General features: G+C 49.1%; 1 protein-coding gene and 1 pseudogene across 9 annotated transcripts in view; both read right to left on the bottom strand.

Annotated features, from left to right (window-relative positions):
• Positions 1-7,406, bottom strand: part of SCN8A (sodium voltage-gated channel alpha subunit 8) — a 168,672-nt gene extending 161,266 nt beyond the window's left edge. For 7 of the 9 annotated variants that reach the window (XM_051845487.3, XM_051845492.3, XM_051845495.3 and 4 more), the window contains exon 1: positions 6,544-6,679. The gene's annotated coding sequence lies outside the window, so the exon portion shown is untranslated. Of the gene's footprint in view, positions 1-6,543; positions 6,680-6,847; positions 6,999-7,294 lie in introns of those variants that run through there. The other 2 variants (XM_089308381.1, XM_051845488.3) reach the window with 2 other exon arrangements.
• Positions 7,407-14,642: 7,236 nt separating this feature from the next.
• On the bottom strand, positions 14,643-26,055 carry LOC100344055 (protein tyrosine phosphatase type IVA 1 pseudogene; annotated as a pseudogene).
• Between the last annotated feature and the right edge of the window lie 1,195 nt (positions 26,056-27,250).

Here is a 27,250-nt window from a genome sequence, read left to right as displayed (position 1 = left end):
ACATGGGACACAAAAGCTTGCGGGATCAGAGGAACTCAGAGAAAATTCCTCCCGAAGCACCCAGCTGACCATGTAATAAGTTACACCCTGTTTGTTGACAGGGCTGATGTCAGTAAAAACCAAGGGATAACACTATTTTGCAGTGGCTTGCAGTGGCCGCTGAGCTTCCGCAGGCTCAGCCTTCAACTGCCGGTGCTGTTTAGGGGAGGAGGGAGCAGGCGCACGTGGAATATGAATTGCCTTTTCATTGATAAAGTAGCTGGGTGCTCTCGCTGCACCAGGCATGATCTTCGTTAAAAAGAACACTGTAACTTTTTCCTCCCTTCCCCTGTTCACTCTGGAGAAACAGCTAGCAATCAAACACCTCAAAGTACAGGGAAATAAATGACTGTATAATTCACGATCTGGAGACCCCAACCCTGGTAAAACAAGCAGTCACCGTAATCTCTCGGGTTCTTACTCCCGGGAACTCAAATGCTCTCACTGGCCAAGCGAGCGTGGCAGAGGCCTGTTTGTGTCTTTAGAGGGATTTCAGTGCCGCCCATTTCCAAACTCTGGGACAAGCCCAGTGAATATGGGGTGCTTCCCTCTGCCACCAGCAGTGAGGGTAAAAAAGTGCTCAAACCTCTCCCCCACCCTATCTAGCTTTAGCCTCCTGGACCCCCCGGCTGCCAGCTTTTCTGCCATTGTGTTCTCCACACCGAAGGCAGAGCTTCCCCGAAAGTTCTTTCCCCTCCCTGCGCTCCTCCAGCCCAGAGACCTCCTAGAACTTCTCCATTCTGCTGACGGCTCCCAGCACAAAGCCCCCAGCACGCCCTGCTCTTCTCTGAGTTCTACACCAATTCCAGCCTTGCAAACCCAACGCAGGCCAGGGGGCCGTGGCCGCACGCCCCACAGTCCCGGCTCTAACCCAGGTTGACAATGTGAAAGCATTGATGAGGCACCAACTGTGTGCATTTCAGTGCGAGACAGAGACCAAGACAGGTAGGCAAAGCAGCCAGGATAGCCGCAGAAGGGAAACTGTGTTGCCTCCATGCCTCCTAATTTCATCCGTCTTCTATTTATTGGTACATCTTCTATTCATTTCCCCTCAGCCTTCCTGCTCCCAAAATGCTCTCCTTCAATGGCTCTTTTCTCTTTCCTCTGCCTATGGCAAAATCTTTCATAATGCCCACTCACTAAGATATGTTTAGCTACTTAGGATAATGATAATTTCTTAAAATAAAACCAAAAATTATTCACATTACTTGGTTATATGAACATCAGAATATCATATCATTTAACAGAAAAGAAAAAAAAAAAAGCTTGATGCCTGAGTCTACCAACCTGAGTAGCAGCCTCCACTCCATCAACCATGTAAATAGTTTTTAGCCCTGGACAACCAACTCACTTAAACTCTTGGCTACTCCTCAGCTATAAAATGGGTAGAATATTTGCCTTCCCAAGCTCAAGGGCAGACAGAAAATTTTCTTAAGTTTTTGCAAGCAGAGTAATAATTACCAATAGTGGACAGTCATGTGGGAGACCCAGACATGAGAGATTCACACAAATGAACCACACTCACGGGAGCAGGTTTAGTGGTACAGCAAGTCATGCTGCTGCTTGGTATGCCTGCATCCCACCCAGCAGTACCGATTTGAGTCCTAGCTACTCTGATTCTGATCCAGTTTCCTGCTAATGCAGTCTAACAGGCAGGAGATGATGGCTCAAGTGCTTGGATCCCTGCTACCTATATGGAAGACCCAGACTGAGTTCCTGGATCCTGTCTTCAGCCTGGCCCAGCCCTGGCTATTGCTGGCATTTGGGAAATGAACCAGCAGATGGAAGATCTGTCCCTTTCTCTCTCACTCTCTCTCAATCTTTCAAGAAGATGAAAATAATTAAACTTTTTTTTAATTTAAAAAAACTGCATTTCTATAATGGGGAAACCTAAAATGGTGCTGAAGACAAAAGCAACTCTAAACTTGTATAACCACTTAACCACCAACTAAAAAACCCAGCTCAAGTCAGACCAAAGGCAGGCCTCAGCATTTGGGCTCATTCCACCATCAGATTCCAAACTGTAGCTAAAAACGGCCCAGCTGCCTGTCAGCTGACGAGTGCCAAGGCATTCCTTTTGGGTAAGGAGGCCTGTTCTAACGCAGTTTGGGAACAGCAAAGAGTTACTGTGGTAACTGCATCTGCAGTGTGGTGGTGGGGGTCTCTCCTTTCAGACTTGCCACAGCCCTCCGGGTTAGCGCACCTGCAGATTCTGCGTGCCCCAGGCCAGACTGAAGATAAAGCAACTGCTTGCTCTCCAGACAGCCGAAATCTAATACAGTACATGTATACTCTATCAAACACACATTGAAACACACTCTAAGCTGCTAAATCCCTAGAGAGAAAGGAGCTAATACATATTGAGCTTTATGTGTCAGAAACCATAAGGAAATGGAGATTTCATTTAATCCCTACAAACACTCTGCAATGTAACTATTGTTATTCCGGTACTCACAGATGAGAACACTGGAGCCCAGACAGATTAAATAACTTGCCCAAGGTCACGGAGTAAATGAAGCAGCAGGGCCAGGATTTGAACCTAGGTTTGTCAGACTGCAAAGCCCATGCTGCTTGTGACTTCGTCTTGTCAGCAGCGTAACTACGGCAACCTTCTTGGGTCTTCATTTCACCTTAATCCCGCATATAGTACGTAACCCTGTGTCCCGCTTGTCTCTAAATTTCCAGGACACTCTCCTTTGCTGTTTCCTGCATTTGGTTCCCATTCTTGCACAGACTGTTCTTTTGTATGTAAAATTACTAAGTGAGATCTAATGGATGCCTTACAACAGTTCGGCATCAAACCTAAAAGGTGACAGTTCTGTTTCCTTCAACACTTTAATAGCCACAGACTTTGAGGATGGCGTTTTCTAAACTGCTGCTAGTCATGGAGTGAGAGTGTCAGCGCCTACTACAATGCCTTACACACAGCAGGTGCACAGTGGGACTATGTGTTAAGAGAAGACTCCTTTATTCCTCTGGTTAACTGTTAAATTAAAATCAAGAGAATTTACAGAAGCCCAATTCTATGAGTAAACTCTTTCACATTAAAGATGACTTTCTGAAGAACTTAAAAAGGATTAAGAAAAAGGTAAGTTGAAATATAATAATCTAGTTTTTAAGTCTCCCAATGATTAGTGAACCACGAAATTAAGATGTTAAAAGGCTCAGTTTAAAACGAATGTCATTCTAACTTTTCCAAGTACTTCTTGTCCTCTGTTTGGAAAAAAAGACTGCAGGAAATATAACAAAACACATATAAATGATGTGCTTAGGATCAGAAGGCTAAGGACAACTTTTTCCCTCTTTACACATGTTGAAGTGTTTCTGCAATAAGTTTTGGTTATTTTTACAGTAACTGATCTCATGTGAAGAGTTAGAAAAAGCTTCGTATTTTTAACTCTTTCTATGCAGCATGGGTGCACTGCCCTCATTAGAAGTAATCCATAAGAATCAAGCAGTCATTAATTCAAGCATGTGCCGTCCAGGACGATTTGTTACATAATACCAGCACGTTACAGGCAATTTTTTCCATCCACATAGGCTTTCCTTACTTCACGTGGACGTGTCTCTATCTTTGCATCCTTTTCAAGGAGGTATGCATTTCTTGTATAATCTCTCCAGAACTCTGGTTCCCTTGATGACAAGCACAAGAGTGACATCTGCCCTAAGACAGCCCAACTTAACTTGTCTCTCAAGTAGTTTTCAATGAGACTGAAACGGACTAAGACACTCACTGCCCCATTAAGTTCCCTACCAACCTAAGTTTTCAACGTGGAGTTCTCCCATCCAAGGGTCTCCTATGTTGGGTGCACAAGCTAAATTTAATGCCTCCCTACCTATTCTGATTTGTAAGTAACTTTCTTGGACAAATCTGCTATGGGTCACACACCAGCCTCTGTTGGGTCAGGACCCTCTCCCAGCTCACTGTTCAGAGCAGGCCAGAGCAAATGCCCTTCCAATATGGCTCAACTTATCCTTCTACCTAATGACTTCTTGTGGAGACCAAATCTCCATAATATTAACAGTTTCTTGCCATTCGAAATGCGCTGAAATCACGCAGTCAGCAGAATGTCACTGCATGACTGCCGCAGCCGCCCGCAAAGCGTCGTCTCCATGAGGGACAGCCAGAAAGAAGTTATGTGGGAGTAATCCAACGTGATAACTAGGCTTCAGCCTTGAGCACAAACCCCTCTGCGCATGCACCGCCACGTCCACAGGAATGCCTGCTGATAATGAAAAGCGAAGAAACACCCTGATCACGTCCAGAATGTGTGCACTCCACCAGGAGAGCCAGGGAGCTGTCCTTTCAGCACCACAGCAAGAAACCCCGGTGGGAACCAAACCCGGGCAATGCAAATCCGAGCCACGAGAAAAATTTAACCACCCCACAAGGAAAATGACAAGCAACTGTATGGTCACCTCTTTTTTCTGTATACTACATCCCACTTCATTCTATATTATTAATTTAAATTAAAAGCCTCCAAATAGTCTGATAATCAAAGAGTTAACAGAACCCCAAACAAAAGCCAAGGGCATTTTAACTCAGCCTCTCAAGTCAAACCCACACCACCAAGAACTAGTTTGCTTGATCCAACACCAGTCCTACCAGGAAACACCACATTTCCATACTGATTCAGATGTTCGGGGAACATGGAACACGCTTGCAGCCCTGTCCAGGGACAGCCTCGATTTCTAGGACAGAGAATGCCCGCGGAACACCAAACCATCGCTACCGCCCCCATCCCAGGCAATAAAATCCTCTTCCAGGGAGAACTGACGGCCTTATGGGTCATGAGTTCCAAAGAGAAATACTGCAATATTTCAAGAACCAGGTTACAGGCAATGTGCTAACGGCTTTCAGCACTCTAAATGCCATTCCCCCAAGACTCCAACCAGGATGGTACCGGGTGGCAACGTTATCCAGCCATTTGCATTACACATCAAAAAAATTTTTCTGATGAAAGGGGGAAAAATCCTCCCCTCCCCATATCTGCTAACACACGTGGAGAAAAGAGACCCATACAGGCAGATGGTGAGACCGAAAACCCTACCATGCTGAAATCTCCCCCCTAGAAAGATAAAACATCCCCCAGCCCTAACACAGCCACCTCCCTGAAGCCTCTCTCCAGGTTCCAACTTGTGAAAACAGTTTTTAAAAGCACTGCCCCCTTGCTCCCATGGCTCTCACCCACGCATCCTGCTTCCACCCCGGTCTCTCTGCTGCCCACTGTGCACCGCAAGCAGCTCTCTGGGGTAGCCCCTGCTCCGGGCCAATTCCCTCTTCCTCCCCCCTTGCACTGAGCTAGATGCAATGCAAAACCTCTTCTGCCCCCTCCCCCAGACAGATGACACCCCTGAATTCGCAACACGGAGGCCAACCCTGGATTCCCCGGAAATAAAATGTATTCTCCCATCTTTAAAAAAACTGCAGTGTAAGTGAGGCAGAGAGCACAGGGTGGAGTAGTTAGAAGGAATGAATGCACGGGTTGAAGAACCCATGGGTTCCTGCCCCATCCCAACTCGCAGATGGGGCCCCTGGAGGGGTCTCGCAGCCCCAGAAAGTTAACTGCCAAGTCTGGCCGGTGGTCGCTGCTGGCAATGGAGGGGTTGGAGCTGAGCTCTCCCGAGCAACGCACAGGCTCTGCGATGTCCCCCTCCCCCCTCCAGGGTACCCAGGGAGACCCAGAGAGGAGGGGTCTCGGCCTGTGAAGCCGAGCAAACGGTCCCGGGCCCCCGAGCTACCAAGAGGCCAAAGCAGGGTGCTGCTGCCGGCGGTAAGGGGGGTGGGGGTGAAGGCGGAGAGGAGCGGGCTCCGCAACGGGTGGCGTAGCGGAGGGGGTGGGGGAAGGGGATATTCTCAAAGTGATGTACTCCCTAATGCAGGAATCCTAGTCGGTCCCAGACGGTCCCAGGGGCCCCCAACACAGCCCCAGAGCACCCCGCTGGGAGGGGGACCCACGCATCCGAGCACAGGACAGGGGGAGTCTCGGCTGCCCAAAGAACCCGGGAGGCCCCGGGCTTCTGCAGTGGGGAGCAGCCTGGGGCCGGATAGGAGAGGAGGATGCAGTCAGACATGGAGGAGGGGGTAGCACTGGGGGGGGGGGGGGCTGCTGCCGCAGGGAAAACCCGGCAGCGATGCCCTTCCCGGGGCGACCCAGCGCGAGGGGCGGCCGGCGGCAGGCCCGGTGCCCCGCGGTAACCAAGAGACGAGGAGAGCGAGGCCGTCTGGGGGTGGGCGTCGGTGGCCCCCCATCCTCCCAAAGGACCTCCCCACCCCACACCCCGGGGGAACACGGCAGGAGAAAGCCAGACTTCCCAACACCTGTCCAAAACGGGGAAGGCGGACATCCCAGGTCCCCGGCCCCTCAGCCCCGCCGCGCACTCTGCGGCAATGCCCCTGACAGGACACGGGCGAGCGCCGCTCGAGGGTCCTGAGGCGAGCAGGAGACCCCCCCCCGGCGGGCGAGGCGCGGCGCCGGGGCGGGGGACTCGGGAGGGACTTACGGCGGCGGCGAGGCTGGCGGCGGCGGCCCTAGCGCGGGGCCCGGGAGGCGCGGCCGGACTGCAGAGGCGCCGAGGCTGCGGCGGGCGGGACTGCGGTGGGCGCCATCTTGGAGCGCTCCCCGCGCCCGCCCCCCGCGCCGCCCGGGGCCTTGCATAATTGATGACTCGCGCCCGTCGCGCGCCGCCGCGGCCGCCGCCGCGCGCGCCCCGTCGCCGGGCCCCCCGCCCCGCCCCCGCGCCCACCCCTCGGCGCGCGCCCCGGCCGCCCCCCGCGTCCCCCGCGCCCCACCCGTGGCCCACCTACCCCGTGCAGGGCGCGCCGCTCGCCCGCAGCGCCGCCCGCTCGCCCGCTCGCCCGCTCTCGGGCCCGCGTCCCCCGCGCCGCCGGCACCGGATCCGGGGCGAGCGAGCAGGGCGCCGGTAGGGGGCGCCGCGCCGGAGCTCCCGCGCCCGCCCCCGCGACGCCCCCGCCTGAGCCACGCGCGCGCGCGAGCGCACGGGAGGGGCCCGGGACGGTGGCCGCGCGGGTCTCGGGACCCCGCCGGGATGTTGGAGGTTGCTGACGCGTGTGGACGCGAGGAATTCCGTTTGCCTGCCCTCTGGCCAGCTTGGGGAGCTCGGGGGCGGGGGGGGGGGGGCTGGGCGCACAGCAGGTGGCGGCGCGTGTCTCCAAGGACGCGGGCCTGGTGGCTGGAGCGGGGGCGCACCGCTTCCCGGACGGCCCCCAGGTGTGACTCTGCGCCGGGGTCACCTTCATCGCCCGAGCCTCCGTGCGCGCGTCTGGAAAGCCTGCGTGAGCCTTCGAGCGGCTGGGTCCGCACTCCGGCAAGGAGCCGGACCGTGAATGCGAGCGCACTTAATTGTGCCTCGCGCTTGCTCATTTCTTCCTGCCAGAAGCTCACCTTAGGGGCGCTCGACCTCAGTAGCTAGGCCCCGGGGTGCCAAGCGCATGGGTTTGTGGTGGGGGCTGCAGGACCCGAGGTGTGCCAGGCACCTCGGTGCCCGCGGCGTGCCTTTTGATGGACAGGTGCCCAGCTAGCTGCACGTGGAGAGAGTGCGGTGTTGAGATGCGTGTGTGTGCACGCAGCTCTCACTCCCCGCGGTGAGGACCGTACCCCTCCCTTCCAAAAGTTTCCCGGTGCTGCTTCCTGGAGCTCCCCTGCCTCGCTCGCCCCCACAACCCTCTCCAGGCAACCACGCGTCTTCTATGACTGTCCATTAGTTTGCATTTTTCGGGGTTTTAAATAAATGCAGTCATGCAGTGTGAACTCCCTTCGTGCACTCCACGTAATTGTTTGGAGATTACTCGGTTGCTGCCCGTCGACAGTTCCGTCTTTTTTTTTTTTTTTTTTTTTTTTTTTTTTTTTTTTTTTTTTTACTGCCGAGCAGTATTCGCGATGGGGATATAGCACAATCGTTTATCCTGTCACCTATTGATGGCATTGATGGCATTTACTCTATTTCCAGTTTTTGCCTACTGCCAGTTAAGTTGTTACACGCATTTGCGTGCAAGCCTCTGAATAGACGGATGCTTTGATTTCTCTTGGGTACGCATATGTAGGAACAGAATTACCGGGTCGGGCTGCAGGTATTAGAGGTGTAGATTGAACATGCTAAGTAAGGACCGCGCTGCTTTGCATTTTGCATCCCGACAGCGCGTTGACAGTTTCGGATGCCAGCGTTGGCAGCCTTTTTCATTCCCAGCCATCCTAAAAGGTGGATTCAGATGTCTCCTTGTGCTATGGACTTGTGCCTTTAAACTGTTTTGCCTTTTATAAATGTTGTAGTCCTCAATTACGTAAAGCATTTTGAATTAATTTTTGTATATAGTGTGAACTGTAGTTTGAGATTCTTTTTCGTTCGTTTTTCCTTCTTCTGTGCAGTGGTGGGGAGGGAAGGCATGGTAGCTAGCTGTTCCTGTTCAAGACTCATTTTTCTGATGATTGTCTTCAAACCTTTGTCAAAAATCAATTGATCCAGTAAGTCAGGGTCTATTTCTGGAATCTATTTGGTTTCTTTCCTCTATTTTCCTATCTTGACACTAATTTGATGGGACTTTAAAAAGTTAGTAGAAAATGGAATTAGATGAGTTTTGGGGCCGGCGCTGTGGCAGAGAGGGTAAAATCACCACTTTCGACACTGGCATTCCATACGGGGGTCGGTTGGTATCCCAGCTGTTCCACTTCCCATCCGCCTCCCTACTAATAGCCTGTTCCACTTCCCATCCGCCTCCCTACTAATAGCCTGCGAAAAGCAATGGAAGATGGTGCACGTGTTTTGGTCCCTGCACCTGAGTGGGAGACCCACATGAAGCTCCTGGTTCCTGGCTTTGGCTTGGCCCAGCCCCAACCATTGAAGCCATCTGGGGAGTGAACCAGCAAGTGAGATCTCTCTCTCTCTCTCTCTCTCTTTGTGTGTGTGTGTGTGTTTCTTTCCCCTCTCTGTAATTCTTTCAAAATAAAAAAAAAATTAAAAAGATGAGTTTATTATGGTGCAAAAAAGTGTGCATGCAGCCCATGTACTGTGATAACTTGTGTTTTCCATGAACTTTTTGAAGATCCCTGTATGCATGCATTTTAAAATTGTTTGCACCAAAGTCTTTTCATTCCATTTTCCACAAGCAGGTTGAAGTTCCCACGTAGCTTTAAGCTGTGTGACTTTGCCCTTCTTTTTGATACTGATTTTGTTATTCTAAGTCCTTTGCATTTCCATATGAATTTTATTTAGTTTGCATTTTTATTTGTTTGAGAGGCAGAGATAAACAGACTGTTCCTGTCTCCTTGTTCATTCCCAAAAGCCCACAACAGTCAGGGCTGGGCCAGCCAAAAGCCAAGTGTCCCGTGGTAGCAGGGACCCATTTACTAGAGCCATCAGGGCGCACATTAGCAAAGAGCTGGAATTAGGAGCAGCACCCGGACTTGAACTCAGGCACTCAGATATAGGATGCTTGCGTCTTTACTACACTCCAGACACCCACTCCTCCATCTGAATTTTAGAATGAGCTTCTCAAATTCTACGAAAATATGCACTAGGATTTTGATCAAGTTGGCTTTGAATCTATAAATCACATTGGGGACAATGCATGTCATAACATAAGTCTTCCATTTCATGAACTCTTCCTGTATTTCAGTACTCTGATTTCTCTGAGCATTTTGTAGTTTTAATAGGATACAGGTCTTGCTTGCCATTTTTTTCATATTTACTCCTGAATACCCTCTTATTTTAATGTTATTGAATAATGTTTTATATTTAAATTTCTGGTTATTCACTGGTATTATATAGAAACACCAAGTTTTAAATATTGATCTTATGTCTTACAATTTTGCTAAATCTATTTGTTAACTGTAGTAGATTTTTCTGTAACCTTGTACCACTCATTGGGTTTTTCTATTGACAAATGCATCATCTGCAAATAAACACAGTTTTATTTCTGCCTCTCTGTATTTAATTTCTTTTCTTTTTTTTTTTTTTTTTTACCTTGTAGCACTGTCTAGAATTTCTAGTAACAGTGCTGAAGAGAAGTAGTAAGAGAAGACATTATTGCTTTGTTCCTGATTGTAGGAGAAAACTTTCAATCTTGCATCACTAACAGCAGCATTGGCCATAGAGTTTTCCTAGACACTCTTTATTGTGTTGAAGATGGCCACTTCTATTCCTACTTTGCTGAAGGTTTTTTTTTTTTTTTTAGTCAGGAATTCATGTTGAATTTTGTCAATGATTTCTGCATATACTTTTCTGTGTAGTCTCTTAATCTGGTAAAATGATTTTTTTTAAAGATTTATTTATTTATTTGAAAGTCAGAGTTACACAGAGAGAGGAGAGGCAGAGACAGAGAGAGAGAGAGAGAGAAAGAGAGAGAGGTCTTCCATCTAATGGTTCACTCTCCAGTTGGCTGCAACAGCTGGAGCTTTGCAGATCCAAAGCCAGGAGCCAGGAGCTTCTTCTGGGGCTCCTGCACAGGTGCAGGGGCCCAAGGACTTGGGTCATCTTCTACTGCTTTCCCAGGCCATAGCAGAGAGCTGGATCAGAAGTGGAGCAGCCAGGTCTTGAACCGGTGCCCATATGGGATGCTGGCGCTTCAGGCCAGGGCTTTAACCTGCTGTGCCACAGCCCCTGCCCCAATAAATAAATCTTCTAAAAAATAGTTATAGGAATATTCAGGTTTTATTTGTTATTGAATGAAGTTTGGTGGTTAGGTCTTTCAATGAATTTGCTTTCTCTTCTAAGTTGTTGAATTAATTTAGGTCATAAAGTTGTGCATAGTAGTTCCATATTATTCTTTTACTACCTACAGAATTTGTAGTAATGCCATCTCTTTCATCCTGATACTGGTACCTTGTTTTTTTTGTTTTTTTTGTTTTTTTTGTTTTTTTTTTTTTTTCCCCTCTCTTTTCTTGGTTAGTCTGGCTAAAAGTTTATTGATTTTAGTGCTCTTCCCAAAAAAATAAAAAACACTTTTTGGTTTCATTGATTTTTCTCAACCAATCTTATAGGTTCTAATTCATTTATTTCTACTCTGGTCTTTATTATTTCCTTTCTTTTGTTACTTTGAGTTTCATTTGCTTCTTCCATTTTACCCTAAATTTTTTTAAGATTTATTTTATGTATTTGAAAGGCAGAATTAGGGAGAGAGAGAGAGAGAATCTTCCATCTGCTAGTTCACTTCCCAAATGGTCACCAGAGCTGGGACTGGGCCAGACCAAAACCAGGAGCATAGAGCTCCATCTAGGTCTCCCATGTGGTGGCAGGGGCCCAAGTACTTGGGCCATTTTCTGTTGCTGTCACGGGCATGCTAGCAGGAAACTGCATCAGAAGTGGAGCAACTGGGACTTGAACCGGTGCCCATATGAGATGCTGCCATTGCAAGTAGTAGCTTAACCCACCATTCAGAACGCTGGCCCCTTCCCCTAATTTCTTAAGGTGAGACCCAAGTCATAAATTGAGATTTTTCTTCTATTCTTTTTTTAAAATTTTTAAAATTTTTTATTTTTCTTATTTTTTTTTTTTTTTTTTTTTTTTTTTTGACAGGCAGAGTGGACAGTGAGAGAGAGAGACAGAGAGAGAAAGGTCTTCCTTTGCCGTTGGTTCACCCTCCAATGGCCGCCGCTGCAGCCGGCGTACCGCGCTGATCTGATGGCAGGAGCCAGGATCCAGGTGCTTTTCCTGGTCTCCCATGGGGTGCAGGGCCCAAGCACCTGGGCCATCCTCCACTGCACTCCCTGGCCACAGCAGAGGGCTGGCCTGGAAGAGGGGCAACCGGGACAGAATCCGGTGCCCCGACCGGGACTAGAACCCGGTGTGCCGGCGCCGCAAGGTGGAGGATTAGCCTATTGAGCCACGGCGCCGGCCCTATTTTTCTTATTTTTGACAGGCAGAGTGGACAGTGAAAGAGAGAGACAGAGAGAAAGGTCTTCCTTTTTGCCGTTGGTTCACCCTCCAATGGCCACCGCGGCCGGCACGCTGCAGCCAGTGCATCGCGCTGATCTGAAGCCAGGAGCCAGGTGCTTCTCCTGGTCTCCCATGTGGGTGCAGGGCCCAAGGACTTGGGCCATCCTCCACTGCACTCCTGGGCCATAGCAGAGAGCTGGCCTGGAAGAGGGGCAACCGGGACAGAATCCGGCGCCCCGACTGGGACTAGAACCTGGTGTGCTGGCGCTGCAAGGTGGAGGATTAGCCTATTGAGCCACGGTGCCGGCCAATTTCTCTTCTTTTCTAAAATAGGTGCTTTAATACTGCATTATCTTCACCCCACAAGTTTTGATATGCTGGATTTTTATTTCAGTTCAAAGGGCTTTCTAATTTTTCTTTTTTTAAACTTTTTTAAAGATTTTTTTATTTACTTGAAAGTCAGAGTTACACACAGAGAGAAGGAGAGGCAGAGAAAGAGAGAGAGAGAGAGAGAGAGAGAGAGAGAGAGAGAGAGAGGTCTTCCATCCGCTGGTTCACTCCCCAGTTGGCCGCAGCTGGGCCAATCTGAAGCCAGGTGTCAGGAGCTTCTTCCAGGTCTCCCACGCAGGTGTAGGGGCCCAAGCACTACTGCTTCCCAGGCCATAGCAGAGAGCTGGATAGGAAGTAGGGCAGCTGGGACTCGAACCAGCACCCATATGGGATGCCAGCACTGCAGGTTGCGGCTTTAACCACTATGCCACAGCGCCGGCCCCAAGTGCCTTGGAATGCTTTGAGACTTGTTTTATGGTCCAGAATGTGATCTGTTTTGGTAAACATTCCACGTGCATTTGAGAAGAGTGTGGCCTCTGCAGTTGGCAGTGCTCTGTGACAGTTAGGCCAAGGTGATTGGCAGGGGCCTCCTGACTGTCTTCCTACTGATTCTATCATTTACTTATTATGTGTACAAATCTTTTGGATTTGTTTCTTCCTGGATGTTTTATTTTGTTTTATTCCCTTGAAATGCAAAGAGAGAAACAGAGATCTTGTATCTGATGGTTCATTCCTCGTATGCCTAGGACAGCCGGAGTAGGGCCAGGCCAAAGACGGGATCCAGGATCAGTCTGGGTCTCCCACAACTACCTGGGGCACCACCTGCTGCCTCCCAGGCTGTGCATTAGCAGAAGCTGGAGCCGAGAGCAGAGCTGGGACTCTAACCCTGGCCCTCCAGTGTGGGATGGTAGCGCAACCACTGTGCCAAATGCCCGCCCTCTGTCATTCATTGAGGAGAGTATGTCGAAACTGCTGCATGAATTAGGGGGCTGGCACTGTGGTGTCATGGGTAAAACCGCCACCTGCAGTGCTGGCATCCCCACGTGGGCGCCGGTTAATATCCCGGCTGCTCCACTTCTGATCCAGCTCTCTGCTATGGCCTGGGAAAGCAGTGGAAGATGGCCCAAGTCCTTGGGCCCCTGCACCCATGTGGGAGACCTGGAGGAAGCTCCTGGCTCCTGGCTATGGCTTCAGACTGGCCCAGCTCTAGCTGCTGTGGCCATCTGGGGGGAGTGAACCAGTGGATGGAAGACCTCTCTCTCTCTCTCTCTCTCTCTCTCTCTCTCTCTCTCTCTCTGCCTCTGCCTTTCAAATAAATAAACAAATCTTTTAAAAATGATGAGTTAGTTTATTTCTCCTTGTAGTTGTATTGGATTCTGCTCCATTTTCTTTGAAGCTCTGTCATGAGGTACATTGATGTTTAGGAGTGTTATGTCATCTTCATAAATTCACTTCTTTATCCTTGTGGAATGAATAACCTTCTTTATTTTTAGTAACACTTTTTACTTTGATGTGTACTTTTTCTTTTTTTGTTTTAAGATTTTTTATTTATTTATTTGAAAGGCAGAGTTACAGAGAGAGAAGGAGAGAGATAGAGAGAAAGAGATAGAGAAAGATAGGGATCTTCCATCCTCTGGTTCACTCCCCCAGATAGCCACAACAGCCGGAGCTGCACCAATCCAAAACCAGGAGCCAGGAGCTTCTTCCAGGTCTCCCACGCAGGTGTAGGGGCCCAAGGACTTGGGCCATCTTCTACTGCTTTCCCAGACCATAGCAGAGAGCTGGACTGGAAGAGGAGCAGCCAGGACTAGAACCAGCGTCCATATGGGATGCCACACCACAGGCGGAGGATTAACCTACCGTGCCATGGCACCGGCCCCAGCAATCTAAACTTAAAGAGTCCCCATTTTCAATATTTGAAGTGGCTGAAGGAATCAACCACATAAGGTCTAGAGTGTTCATAGTTCCTGGGATTTTAATTCTGTAGGATTCTAAAATTATACAAGTATTGTGCAGGGTATTTTTTTTTTTGGCACCTGATCTTTCAAAATTTCTTATGCATTGATAAGATTCTGGCATGGGAATAGATTTAAGATACAACTCAATACTGCATCATTTCAGGAAAGGCCAAATTGGTACAGATGATAAGCACGTTTTAAATGCTAAACAGCAAGAATCTTTTGCTAAATGTCCGTTGGTTATAACCCAAAGATAGAAGTTGCAATTCCATCAATCTCATGGCCTCGTCAAACTGCTTTTCAAAACCCTTTGGAAGCTTCACTAAACTTATTCACCGTGCCAACATACTGGCTAATATGTATGACAAATCAGATCCTGTCTCAAGTTCTACTTCCAAGGCAATGGCATGAGGCACCCCAGTTTTATTGAATGCAACAGGTTTTTCTATGACCATTGGAGTCTTTGAGGCACAGCCGCATCTTAGGGTAATATTTTTCCAAATATAAAAGCTGTTTGCTGTCAAAAGCTCCATGCCACTTTTGTCTTATGAACTGTACTGCATCTTTGGATTTCATTCCACCTTCAATGAATGCTCGGGAGACAAGCACTGGAGCTTTCCCAAGGTCTGCAACAAACACAAACAGCCCTACAACAAGCAGCTTCTTCATGAAACTTAGTTTAGACAAGACTTAACCAGTGCTGGACAGTCCGGCTGGCTGGGGGTGCACCATCATGAAAAGGCCAGTCGAGAAGATGGATGTCCTCTTTCTCCCCAAGAGTCGTGTCGGAAGTCACTTCACGGACTCTTGCTCTCGTGGTAACTGCATATTTCTCAAGTTCCTCAATACATTTGGTTGGTGTTGCATTGGCTGGGTTATGTGTAATAAGAAATCTCAGGTTCTTGTATGTGACTTCCCAGGAGCTGGGTGCTTCATTCAAGTCATGTTAATTTACTTAAAGGGGCTGGAACTATGGCATAGCGGGTAAAGCCACCATCTGCAGTGCCGTCATCCCATATGGGCACTGGTTCGAGTGCAGCTGTTCCATTTCCCATCCAGCTCTCTGCTGTGGCCTGGGAAAGCAGTAGCGGATGGCCCAAGTGCTTGGGCCACTACACCCATGTGGGAGACACGGAAGAAGATCCTGGCTCCTGGCTTTGGGTCAGCACAGCTCAGACTTTTGTGGCCAACCGGGGAGTGAATCAGCAGATGGGAGACCTTTCTCTCTCTCTCTCTCTCTCTCTCTCTCTCTCTCTTTCTCTCTCTGCCTCTGCCTCTCTGTAACTCTGCCTTTCAAATAAATAAATAAATCTTTAAAAAATAAAAAAGAATATGTCTCCTCTGTTAAAACTACTTTTCCTGAAAACCAGACCCTGCAAAGTGATCATTGAGTATTATTTGGCAAACAGTGAGAGAGGACAGAATTCTGTCTCCTTTTCCCAACACTCTAACAATCATGCAAATTGTGATTGAGAAGGGGAGAGAGAGAGAGCACGTCCACTCCCAGGTTCACTTCCCAAATGCCTGCAATGGTTAGGATTGGCCTAGACAAAGCTAGGAGCTAGGAACTCAATCCAGGTCTCCCACGTAGGTGGCAGGGATCCAATTCCTTGAGTCATCTCCGCCGCCTTCCAGGATCTGCATTGGCAGAAAGTTGGAACCATGAGATTGTATGGGGAGTTCAAGTAACAGAATCTGTTACTAAGCACCAGATCGCTAAACTTAGAAGCTTTTCAAAAATATTCATATGAGGATATTTGCTGATTCCATCAAGATCTTTGAAAGAATCAAAAATGTCAAGGATTTCTTTTAACAACTAAGCAATGCCCCAGAAGTGAGCTTCCATTTAGATAGACAAATGTAGGATTAGGTTCACCCAGTGTTGCTCCAGGGGGCACAGTCAGGCCAGAGGTGGGCATCCCTGGAGGACAGCTGTGGGGAGGAAGAAAGGATGCACTACAGGAGCTGGTCGACCTCAAAACAGACCACTCCTAAATAAAAATGTAATAAAAAAAAGCGAAAATGGTTTTCCTAATGGGTAAGATGCCCCCACCCCACATCAGAATGCCTGGACTGGATACCCCACTCTAGCTCACGGTTCTAGCTTTCGGTCAGTGCAGATCCTGGGAGTGATAACTCAAGGAATTGGGTCCCTGCCACCCATGTGGGGTTCTGGCTTTGGTCTGGCCCAGTCCTATCCACTGTAGGCATTTGGGAAGTGAGTCAGTGGATAGGAACTAGCTCTCTCCCTCTCCCCTCTCCCCTCTCCAATAAATAAATAATAAAAATCTTTCAAAGAAACAGGAGGAGGTGTTTGGCATAGCAGTTAAGGTAATCCGTATCGTGCCTACAGCGTGCCTGGGTTCCAGTCCTTGCTTCACTCCCAATTCCAGCTACTTGCTGAAGTGAACCCTGGGAGGCAGCAGTGTTAGATCAAGGTTTTAGGTCCCTGCCACTGATGTGGGTGACCTGGGTGGAGTTCCTGGCTCCTGGCTTTAGCCCAAACTGGCTACAACTGTTGCAGGCACTGGGTGGGGGAATGAACCAGCAGATGAAAGACCTCTCTCTCTCTCTCTCTCTCTCTCTCTCTCAAACTTAAATGATTTAAAAAAAAAGGACCAAAAGACACCAAAAGTGTTTGTTGAAGGATTTTTAAAATGAAGAACCCCTTGGAAGAATCATGGGAATGATAAATCTTTTCTTCTCTTCCAAGACAAATGTTCAGATGCACACACAGATACGCACACACACACACACACACACACTAATGCACAGGTCTGCATTCCATCGTGAAACTCCTCCTTGAACAACTGGGCATTCCGATGCTGGAAGTGTGGAGCAGGGCAGAGTTCCATCTTCCACCTCGGGGACCCTCCGCTTCCACCCCCAGTCTCATCCCCGGCCTTTGCAGGTTAGCTCAGGTTTCCTGCTGCAAATCCAGCCGCAGAAGTTCCTTCCTCGGTCGGCAGTTCTGCCTCTTGTACCCATCCATGATTTATTTACTCTTCTATCCCTCACCAGACAGTGTTGCTTCCCCTAAATTCCCTGCTGCCTTCGGCGATGCCAGCAGACTCCGGGCTGAAGACTTTATCTCCTCACACTCTGGCAGGCCACGCTGAAACATTGCCGGTGTGTCCACTCTGACCAGGGCGACACGCCTCATGCAGTAACCTGTGGACGTTTCTTGGGTGATCCTACTTTTTGTACTATTGTCACTTTGCAAACAACTGACCAAGTCCTTTGGCTGTGTGTGAGAGCGTAGCTCACGCTGCAGGGTCGGCATTGATGGCGCTGCTATGCGTCCTGTGGAGGGAGGGCAATGTTTGATCGGCATCGTGGAGAGGCGGTATTCCCTGAGGCCAGCCACGTGGACTGTGGAGCTGGACCTCACAGACTTAAATCCGCGCCATCCCGTGCCGGGCCCTTGCGCTTCCCTTATCTGTGAGGTCTCTGACAGCTCCCTAGAGCTCTCACAATAACATCTCAACTCCCTATTATTGCATTCAACGTTGCTCACAGTTGGGGCCCAAACCACCTGTTCCTTCTCACTTCCTGGGATTTTTTTTTTTTTTTTTTTTGACAGGCAGAGTGGACAGTGAGAGAGAGACAGAGAGAAAGGTCTTCCTTTGCCGTTGGTTCACCCTCCAATGGCCGTCGCCGGCCGGCGCACCGCGCTGATCCGATGACAGGAGCTAGGTACTTATCCTGGTCTCCCATGGGGTGCAGGGCCCAAGCACTTGGGCCATCCTCCACTGCACTCCCTGGCCACAGCAGAGAGCTGGCCTGGAAGAGGGGCAACCGGGACAGAATCCGGCGCCCCCACCAGGACTAGAACCCGGTGTGCAGGCGCCGCTAGGAGGAGGATTAATCATGTTGAGCCGCGGCACCGGCACTTCCTGGGATTTTAATTCATTGGCCTTAATTGTAGCAGTCCCGTGCGGCTCACAGCATAAAACGCGCTAGCCCATCTGTTCCTCTGCTGTGCGGTCTACTCCGTCTTTCTTTCCCTGGTCAGCTGTAAATTCTCTGCTTTATAATGCCTTCTCGACCTGCTCCTCAGTCAAAATCAATCGTTTAGTGTATATTTCTGATAGAGCAATGACCATAATGCATTGCAAAAACATGTGCGTGCGTGCATGCGTGCATGTGTCTGTGTATTTTCCCGGCCACCACGTGCATTTCCAGAGACTAAGCCTTGCCTCTCCTGTGCTCCAGTGGCCTGAATAAAATTTGCTGTCATAGACAATGTCTTTTTTAAAGATTTATTTATTTATTTGAAAGGTAGAATTACACAGAGAGAGGAGCAGAGGCAGAGAAAGAGAAAGAGAGGTCTTCCACCACTGGTTCACTCCCCAGATGGCCGCTGTGACGATCCGAAGGCAGGAGCCAGGAGCTTCTTCCAGTCTCCCACATGGGTGCAGGGGCCCAAGGGCTTGGGTCGTCTTCCACTGCTTTCCTAGGCCATAGCAGAGAGCTGGATTGGAAGTGGAGCAGCTGGGACTCAAACTGGTGCCCATATGGGATGCCGGCACTGCAGACGGCAGCTTTACCTACTACACCACAGCACCAGCTCCCAACTCATCTTTGAATTCTTTCTTGCATTGTATACACGAATCCGAACCCAGCCGTCTCACAACATAGTGATGTATTTTCCTTGAAAAAGTTAAAATAGGCCGGCGCCGCGGCTCACTAGGCTAATCCTCCGCCTAGCGGCGCCGGCACACCGGGTTCTAGTCCCGGTCGGGGCGCCGGATTCTGTCCCGGTTGCCCCTCTTCCAGGCCAGCCCTCTGCTGTGGCCAGGGAGTGCAGTGGAGGATGGCCCAGGTGCTTGGGCCCTGCACCCCATGGGAGACCAGGAAAAGCACCTGGCTCCTGGCTCCTGCCATCGGATCAGCGCGGTGCGCCGGCCGCAGCGCGCTGGCCGCGGCGGCCATTGGAGGGTGAACCAACGGCAAAGGAAGACCTTTCTCTCTGTCTCTCTCTCTCACTGTCCACTCTGCCTGTCAAAAAAAAAAAAATAAATAAAATAAAAAAAAAATAAAAAATAAAAAATAAAAAAAAAAAAAAAAAAGAAAAAGTTAAAATAGCCTCCAATGTCCCTGTGAGTTAAGGGTGCAGTGGGTGCCATCCTCTATTGCACCCTGCACCCGCGTGGGAGACCCAGAAGAGCTCCTGGCTTCAGATCGGCGCAGCTCCGGCCTCTGCGGCCAACTGGGGAGTGAACCAGCAGGTGGAAGCCCTCTCTCTCTCTGCCTCTCCTTCTCTCTCTGTGTAATTCTGACTTTCAAATAAATAAATATTTAAAAAAAGAGGAACAAGATTTATCTACACATAAAGCAGATATAAAGAACTGAGAGGAAGTGCATGCGTATTGGAGAGTGAGCTGCCCTCAGCCAAGTTTGGTGCCATCTCTCTACGATCTGGAGGCTTTAGGGGGAGGTGTCAGGGCAGGATTTAATTGAATATTCCTAGGGTGTGGGGAGCAACTGGGAGCAACTCGGACTAGACTAAGTTACTGGAATTAAGACTTATTCTATGCATCTGCTCTCCCACAATATGGCGCTGGGAGAGGAGGAAACAGCTTCTACACAGCTGCCTCCAGTTCAACCAATAAACAGCAGGACCTGCTCCTGATTGGAGGAGAGCAGCGTACTCAGCGTGTGGGCAGCCGAGTTGGGATTGGCGGAAGAGGACTATAAAGGAGGAGAGAGACAACACGCACGAGGAACATCTATCTGAAGGGACACCTGTGCAGCCTCTGAGAGAGCCGGCCGGCGGTGTGGCGCTCCCCTGCGGAAGTGGGGAAAGTGGCAGGGGGAACTGCCCTTCCACGGAGGTGGAAGGGTCGGTAGCCAACCCGGGAAGAACCAGCAGCAAACCCGGGGAGGGCCGAGCAGACAAAAGAACAGCGCAGGGTCCTGTGTCGTTCCTCCACGAAGACGGGGAGCGACATAATGGTGCCGTGACTCGGATATGAAGCCTAGGCAGGGTTTAGTGTCGTTCCTCCACGAAGAGGGGGAGTGACACTAGGGGTGGAGCTTGAGGTGGAGTTTGAGTACCACTCATTTCCTTGCCCTTCCTGGAAGTCTCTGAAGTGTCGTGGTATCAGGTGCATTATAGGAATAGAAGTGTCAGCAGTGGAACTTTATTATTATGTCCTTGTAACTAACTAATGTCCTCACAGGGATGCAGTCGGCAGCCATGTTGGTTAGCATTTTGCCCGGCACTGGTTCTGAGCAGTGGGTTCACAGAAGCTCTGGTTTTTCCACGGCACAAAGCCGGGGGAGGGTTGGGTGGAACAGGCAGGGCTGAAGCGAGGGGCTGGTGACCTCAGCTCCTCCCTGCTCACATCAGATACTCAATATCTGTCAGGCTTTGCAGCACCTTAAACGTGAGGGAGTTCACAGTTTCAGTACTAGATGATAAGCATCTCTTTCAGTGACGTTATCTCTTGGCAAAGCTGGATTTTCAAGAGGCGCCATAATAAAAAAGCAAATACCACGTGCAAATTAATATAGACAGGAAATTACGGTGGCAGTGCTCAAGCTGATCCCAGCATCTGAGACACTGTGTCATGCTCAACAGGTGCACACCTCCCATTACCGTGTCTTTGTGGTGACTTAAGAAGAACATTAAACTATTTTAACGTATAGATATGATTTTTTTCAGGAAGCTATTCAGTTCTGAGAACATACTTATTAAGTGGTTTGGATCTCATCAGTCCATAATGGGATTCTTGGGTGTTACCTTGGGCTCTCTCACTCCCTTTAGATATCAACAGTATCGGTCAGTACCGCGGCTCACTTGGCGCCGGTACCCCGGGTTCTAGTCCTGGCTGGGGCAACAGATTCTGTCCCAGTTGCTCCTCTTCCAGTCCAGCTCTCTTCTGTGGCCCAGGAAGGCAGTGGAGGATGGCCCAAGTGCTTGGGCCCTGCACCCGCATGGGAGACCAGGGGGAAGCACCTGGCTCCTGGCTTCGGATCAGCGCAGCGCCGGCGGCTGTAGCGTCCATTTGGGGGGTGAACCAACAGAAAAGGAAGACCTTTCTCTCTGTCTCTGTCTCTCTCACTATTTAACTCTGCCTGTAAAAAAAAAAAGATATCAACAGTATCACAGTATCTTCTTCTTACTGAGGTCTTCTGTAACCATCCTCTCCAAAATGTCAGCTCAGCCTGCTTTATTTTTGTCCCTAGCATGGATGGTTATCTAATACACTGTGGTCTGTTTATCTTGTGTGTTGTCTGAGTCTCCCACTAGAAAGCAAACCCTGGGAGGGCGGGGGTTTTGTCTACTTTATTCACTGCCTTCTCTCTTTTTTTAAAAGATTTATTTATTTGTTTGAAAGCCAGAGTTACAGAGAGGCAGAGGCAGAGAGAGAGGTCTTCCATCCTCCGGTTCACTCACCAATTGACCGCAATGGCCAGAGCTGGATTGATCCAAAGCCAGGAGCCAGGATCTTCTTCCAGGTCTCCCACATGGGTGCAAGAGCCCAAGGACTTGGGCCATCTTCCACTGCTTTCCCAGGCCATAGCAGAAAGCTGGATCAGAAGTGGAGCAGCCAGGACTCGAACCAGTGCAGGCACTGCAGGCAGTGGCTTTACCCACTATGCCACAGCGCCAGCCCCTATGTATATTTATTTTTAAAGAATTACAGAGAGGGAGAGACAGAGAGATCTTCCATCTACTGTTTCACTCTCCAGATGGCTGCAACGGCCAGCGCTGGGTCAGGCCAAAGTCAGGAACCAGGAGCTTTATCGAAATCTCCCATGTGGAGGGCAGGGGCCCAAACACTTGGGCCATCTTCTGTTGCTTTTCCCAGACCATTAGCAGGGAGCTGGATCAGAAGTAGAGCAGCCGGGACATGAGGCGGCGCCCATGTGGAATGCTGGCCTTGTAGGTGGCAGTTTTACCCACTGTGCCACAACACTGGCCCCTGAGCAATCAATTTAAATATGCAGAGCACATAAAACGGAAATCCAAATGTCAATATGTCTAAAGACTTCAACTGTATTAATAGTTAAAAAATTTTTCAAATTAAAACTATAATGAAATGGCTACAGATTGACAAAAAAAGGGAAAAAATATCTGACAATATCAAGTGTTGGCACAGATTAGGGGAACTTGCATGCCCCACTGGTGGGCACGTGAAGTGGTGCCATCACTGGCAAAATGGAAGGTCACCCTAGTTCATATGTTAGAGACGCACTCCTCTTACACACCCGGAGCAACCCATGCTCACCCGCACTGGGATACAAGCAAAGGAAGGATCATAAAAGCAGTGTGTAGGGGTCCGTGCTCGGGCCCAGCGGGTTAAAGCCCCAGCCTGCAGTGCCGGCATCCCATATGGGCACCGGTTTGAGACCCGGCTGCTCCACTTCTGATCCAGCTCCTTGCTATGGCCTGGGAAAGTAGTAGAAGATGGCCCAAGTGCTTGGGCCCCTGCACCTGCATGGGAGACCTGGAAGAAGCTCCTGGCTCCTGGCTTCAGATCAGCTCAGCTCTGGCCGTTGCAGTCATTTGGGGAATGAACTTCTCTCTCTCTCTCTCTCTCTCGCTCTTGCTCTACCTCTCTCTGAAACTCTTTCAAATAAAATAAAATTGAAAAACAAAAAAAAAAGCAGTGTGTAGTTACAGAAGGGACTACTCTACAGCAATGAAAACAAACTCAATTAAGTGATGTAAAACAACAGGAGTTTTCCCTTGACCAAGGGAATGATTAGTGGCTACTTCCGGAGGGCGGGAACAAAGGAAAGTAATTGGGGAGGGACAAGAGGAAGGCACCTTGGGCGCTGACAGTGTTGTTTCCTGACCTGGGTGGAATCACCAAACCTTTTTTTCTGTTTTTTTTTTTTTTTTTCTTGAAAATTGTGTTCTCTCTTTAATGCATTTTTCTGTATATACTGTGCAATCTCAGAATAGAATAAAATTTAAAAGGAAGAGAAAAGCTAGCAGCTGTTAACACCAGCAACAGAAGTTAAAAGGTCTAACTTGCAGAAAAATAGTTCTTGCAAAAAAATGGAACTATTGGATCAGTTAAACAGGGAGTTAAACAGAGATCAGGGCCTGTATGCGTGGGGCATAGCTTTACGAAACTTAGGATCCTACCCATAGGCAATAGGCAAAAATAAGGAAAAGCTGTTTGTGAAACTCACCCAGCAAGTGCTCCAGCCAAAGTTTCCAAAAATATGCTTATTGCAGTGGGCGTCTGGCACAGCAGGGAAGTCACCAGCAGCCCATCTCAGAGCGGCTGAGCTCAGGCCCTGGCTCTGCTCCTCATCCCAGCTTCCTGCTACTGCACCTCCTGGGAGGCAGCAACTGTGGCTCAAGCCACTCCCGGAGGAGACCCAGACTGAGCTCTGGGCTCCTGGATGTAGCCTGGCCCAGCTCTGGCTGTTGAAGGCATTTGGGGAGTCATGTAGCGGATAGAAAATATTTTCTCTCTCTTCCCCCCCCCCCCTGCCTCTGCCTCTCTGTAACTCTGCCTTTCAAATAAATAAATAAAAATTTATTTTAAAACTATTTATTTTAAAAATAAATAAATAGGGGCCTGCACTGTGGCGTAGCGGGTAAAGCCGCCGCCTGCAGTGCCGGCATCCCATATGGGTGCTGGTTCGAGTCCCAGCTGCTCAACTTCCGATCCAGCTCTCTGCTGTGGCCTGGGAAAGCAGTAGAAGATGGCCAAAGTCCTTGGGTCCCTGCATCACTGTGGGAGACCCGGAAGAAGCTCCTGGCTCCTGGCTTTGGGTCGGCTTAGCTCTGGCTGTTGTGGCCATTTAGGGAGTGAACCAGTGGATGGAAGACCTCTCTCTCTCTCTCTCTAAGTCTGCCTCTCAAATAAATAAATAAAATCTTTTTAAGAAGCGGTATTGGTGAGATGAGGATGTGACAGCACACTGAAGCTTGTGGTTCAGTCCCATGTAACTCAGAGGAGTGACACAGCCAAGGCTCTATCAGGAAGGCCATTTTCACCAGCAGTGGTCCAGGTGGGCCGGACAAGAGAAAGACCAGAGAGAGGGGGGAGGCAATATTGTGTTCCTGTGTGGTGTTGACTTTGGCACTTTCCAGCCTCTTTATTGTTTTGTTTTCACTCAGCTCTGTGAAGGAGTGGTTTATCAGTCCTACTGTAGAAATCCCTGGGTATGTTGTCCATGGCTGGAGGACAAGGAGTTGGTTAACTGCAAAGAATCCTGAAGTTGTCTCACTCCAAAGCAGAGGTGTGCTGGAGCCGGCTCTTAAAGGCTTGTAAGTGGGGCCGGTACTGTGGTGTAGCCAGTAAAGCCGCTGCCTGCAGTGCCGGCATCCCATATGGGCACTGGTTCGAGACCCGGCTGCTTCACTTCCGATCCAGCTCTCTACTAAGGCCTGAGAAAGCAGCAGAAGATAACCCAAGTCCTCAGGCCCCTGAACTGATGTGGGAGACCCGGAAGAAGCTCCTGGCTCCTGGTCAGCTCAGCTCTGGCTGTTGCAGCCAACTGGGGAGTGAACCAACAGATAGAAGATCTCTCTCTCTCTCTCTCTCTCTCTGCCTCTCCTTCTCTCTCTGTGTAACTCTGACACTTTCAAATAAATAAGTACATCTTTTAAACAAAAAGGCTTGTAAGAGCTAACAGCTAGAGATTTCTAGAATTTTGTGAGCATTTGTTCAGCAGACATTACCAAAAATTACAAGATAGGGATCAGCTTTGTGGCATAGTGGATTAAGCCATCTCTTGAAACACCCACATCATATATCAGACTACTGGCTTGAGTCCTGGCAGCTCCAGTTCAGATCCAGCTTCCCATTCATGTGCCAGGGAGGTAGCAGATGATGGTTTGGGGGTCTCTGCCATCTACGTGGGTGACCAGGAGGGAGTTCCAGGCATTTGATTTAAGCCTGACCCAGCCCTGGCTGTTGTGGGCATTTGGGGCATGAACTGGAAGATGAAAGCTTCTCTCTCTCTCTCTGTCTCTCTCTCTCTCTCATATTAAAGATGCGTCATGTTGGGGCTGGCACCATGGCACAGCAGCTAAGCTGCCATCTATGATTCTGACATTCCATATGAGCACCAGTTCAAGTCCCGGCTGCTCCACTCTGATCCAGCTCCCTGCTATGTGCCTGAGAAGTGCAGCAGAGTGGCCCAAGTGCGTGGGCCCCTGCACCACATGGGAGACCTGGATACAGTTCCTGGCTCCTGGTCTCAACCTAGCCTAACCTTGGCATCTCTCTCTCTCTCTGTCTCCTTCCCTCTCTGTAACTCTGACTTCCAAACAAATAGATCTTTTAAAAAATAAAGATGTATCACTTCTGTGGCTGTTGCATTTTTCATAACACAAAAACATTGAGGACATAGTCTTCCAGTACTAGAAAACTATTTTCTGTCTCCGCAAAGTCATGTAATACCATTGACAAACAAGAGAAGTCCCAGTGGGTCTTTGTCATTTACTTTGATCTTATTCATTAAGGTGAATGAAGTGTCAGTCAACATCACGGGAGAACCACAGTCGTGTGTCAGCTGCCACCGGTGATTGGTTATGGATATAGATTTCAGGAAAAATCATTTCTCACTTCTGGGAGAATCAAATGGCTGTATCATCTATTTAATATTATTTATGAGTTATGCACTGCACATCCTTCAGATCAGTAAAATTTATAGTAAGCAAATATTAGATGAGCTCTCAAGAAAAAAAATTATAGTAAACACAATGAATTCATGTTGCGGAAAAGGGCATTTTTGCTAAACATGCAGCAACACCCCACTGCTCCGGGTCATCCAATCACCTTGCCTCGCAAGCAGAGACGGAGCCCAGAGACACTTGTCCATTTCAAGTTAATGAATACCTACCTCCGTCAGGCATAGTAGGTTTATTTTGGGCAAAATGCACTATTCCCTGATTTTCTTCTGGGTCTTTGAAATACATCACTGCTTATTTTCAGCCCAAATTATGCAAGCATGTAAGACTTCCTCTAACTCTGTAAATAGTAATTTTCTGACTTGCCTTTCCCTTCAACACACTGATTCATCAACTCCAAGGAGCAGGTTTTATTTTCACATTTTAACATCTCTGAAATCAAGAAGCCTCTTCCAGCCTCCGCTGGCCAGGCAGCAGCTGTGCCACCGCCCTCACATGTCTGAGTGGGGTCCGAGCTGGTACGCTGGCATAGCCACCAACCGGTCTGATAGATCTTGAAGACATAAGAGGGACCAGCGCTGTGGTGTTGTAGGTAAAGCTGCTGCCTGCAGCGCCAGCATCCCATACGGGTGCTGGTTCAAGTCCTGGCTGCTCCACTTCCGATTCAGCTCTCTGCTGTGGCCTGGGAAAGCAATAGGAGATGGCCCAAGTGCCTGGGCCCTGCACCCACATGGGAGACCCAGAAGAAGCTCCTGGCTCCTGGCTTTGGATCGGCGCAGCTGCAGCCATTGCAGTCACTTGGGGGAGTGAACCAGCAGATGGTATTTGAGATCTGGTCTACTCACTATTCTGTATCAAACTCCAGGCACTACTGCGTGTGTATCTCAGATAATTCATTGACTCAGGAAACACAGCAGTGACTTGAAACCTAAAGATCCCTCCATGTAGGAGCTGCCCTAACTTCATGACTTCCCCACAAGGGATGTGGGCTTCCCAAGCCGCGTATTAACCACTGCACCCAATGCTAATTCCTAAAGTCACCTTTAGTGATCTAATGGGCAAACATCACGAATGAACGGTTCCAGGAATTAGCACCATGTAAAAACCACACATCCAAGTTCAGAAGAGAACAGTAAGAGCACCCCAGATACCTCCGGAGTCCCCCTTGGCCACCAACTCTGCTCTGTTTCCCCAGAGATAACTGCTCTCCTGACTCCCAACACCATAGGCTAGTTTGCCCCTTCCCCAGGTTTATATATCAGTGGGATAACAGGCAATATGTTCCTGTTCACATCTCTCAATCACTGATGCGTGCAGAAGTTCCTGAGCGTGTGTGCTATGTAGCTCTCTTGCGTGCACCGCTGTGTCACTACTGCGTTGCACGGATGTGCCACGGTTCCTCTATCTGTTCTGCTTCATT

This window comes from Oryctolagus cuniculus, chromosome 11 (assembly GCF_051225735.1).
Source record: "Oryctolagus cuniculus isolate XC-2025 breed Fujian yellow rabbit chromosome 11, ASM5122573v1, whole genome shotgun sequence".
NCBI lineage: Eukaryota > Metazoa > Chordata > Mammalia > Lagomorpha > Leporidae > Oryctolagus > Oryctolagus cuniculus.
The sequence above is the reverse complement of the archived record's forward strand: the minus strand, read 5'-3'. Positions and strand labels throughout refer to the sequence as shown.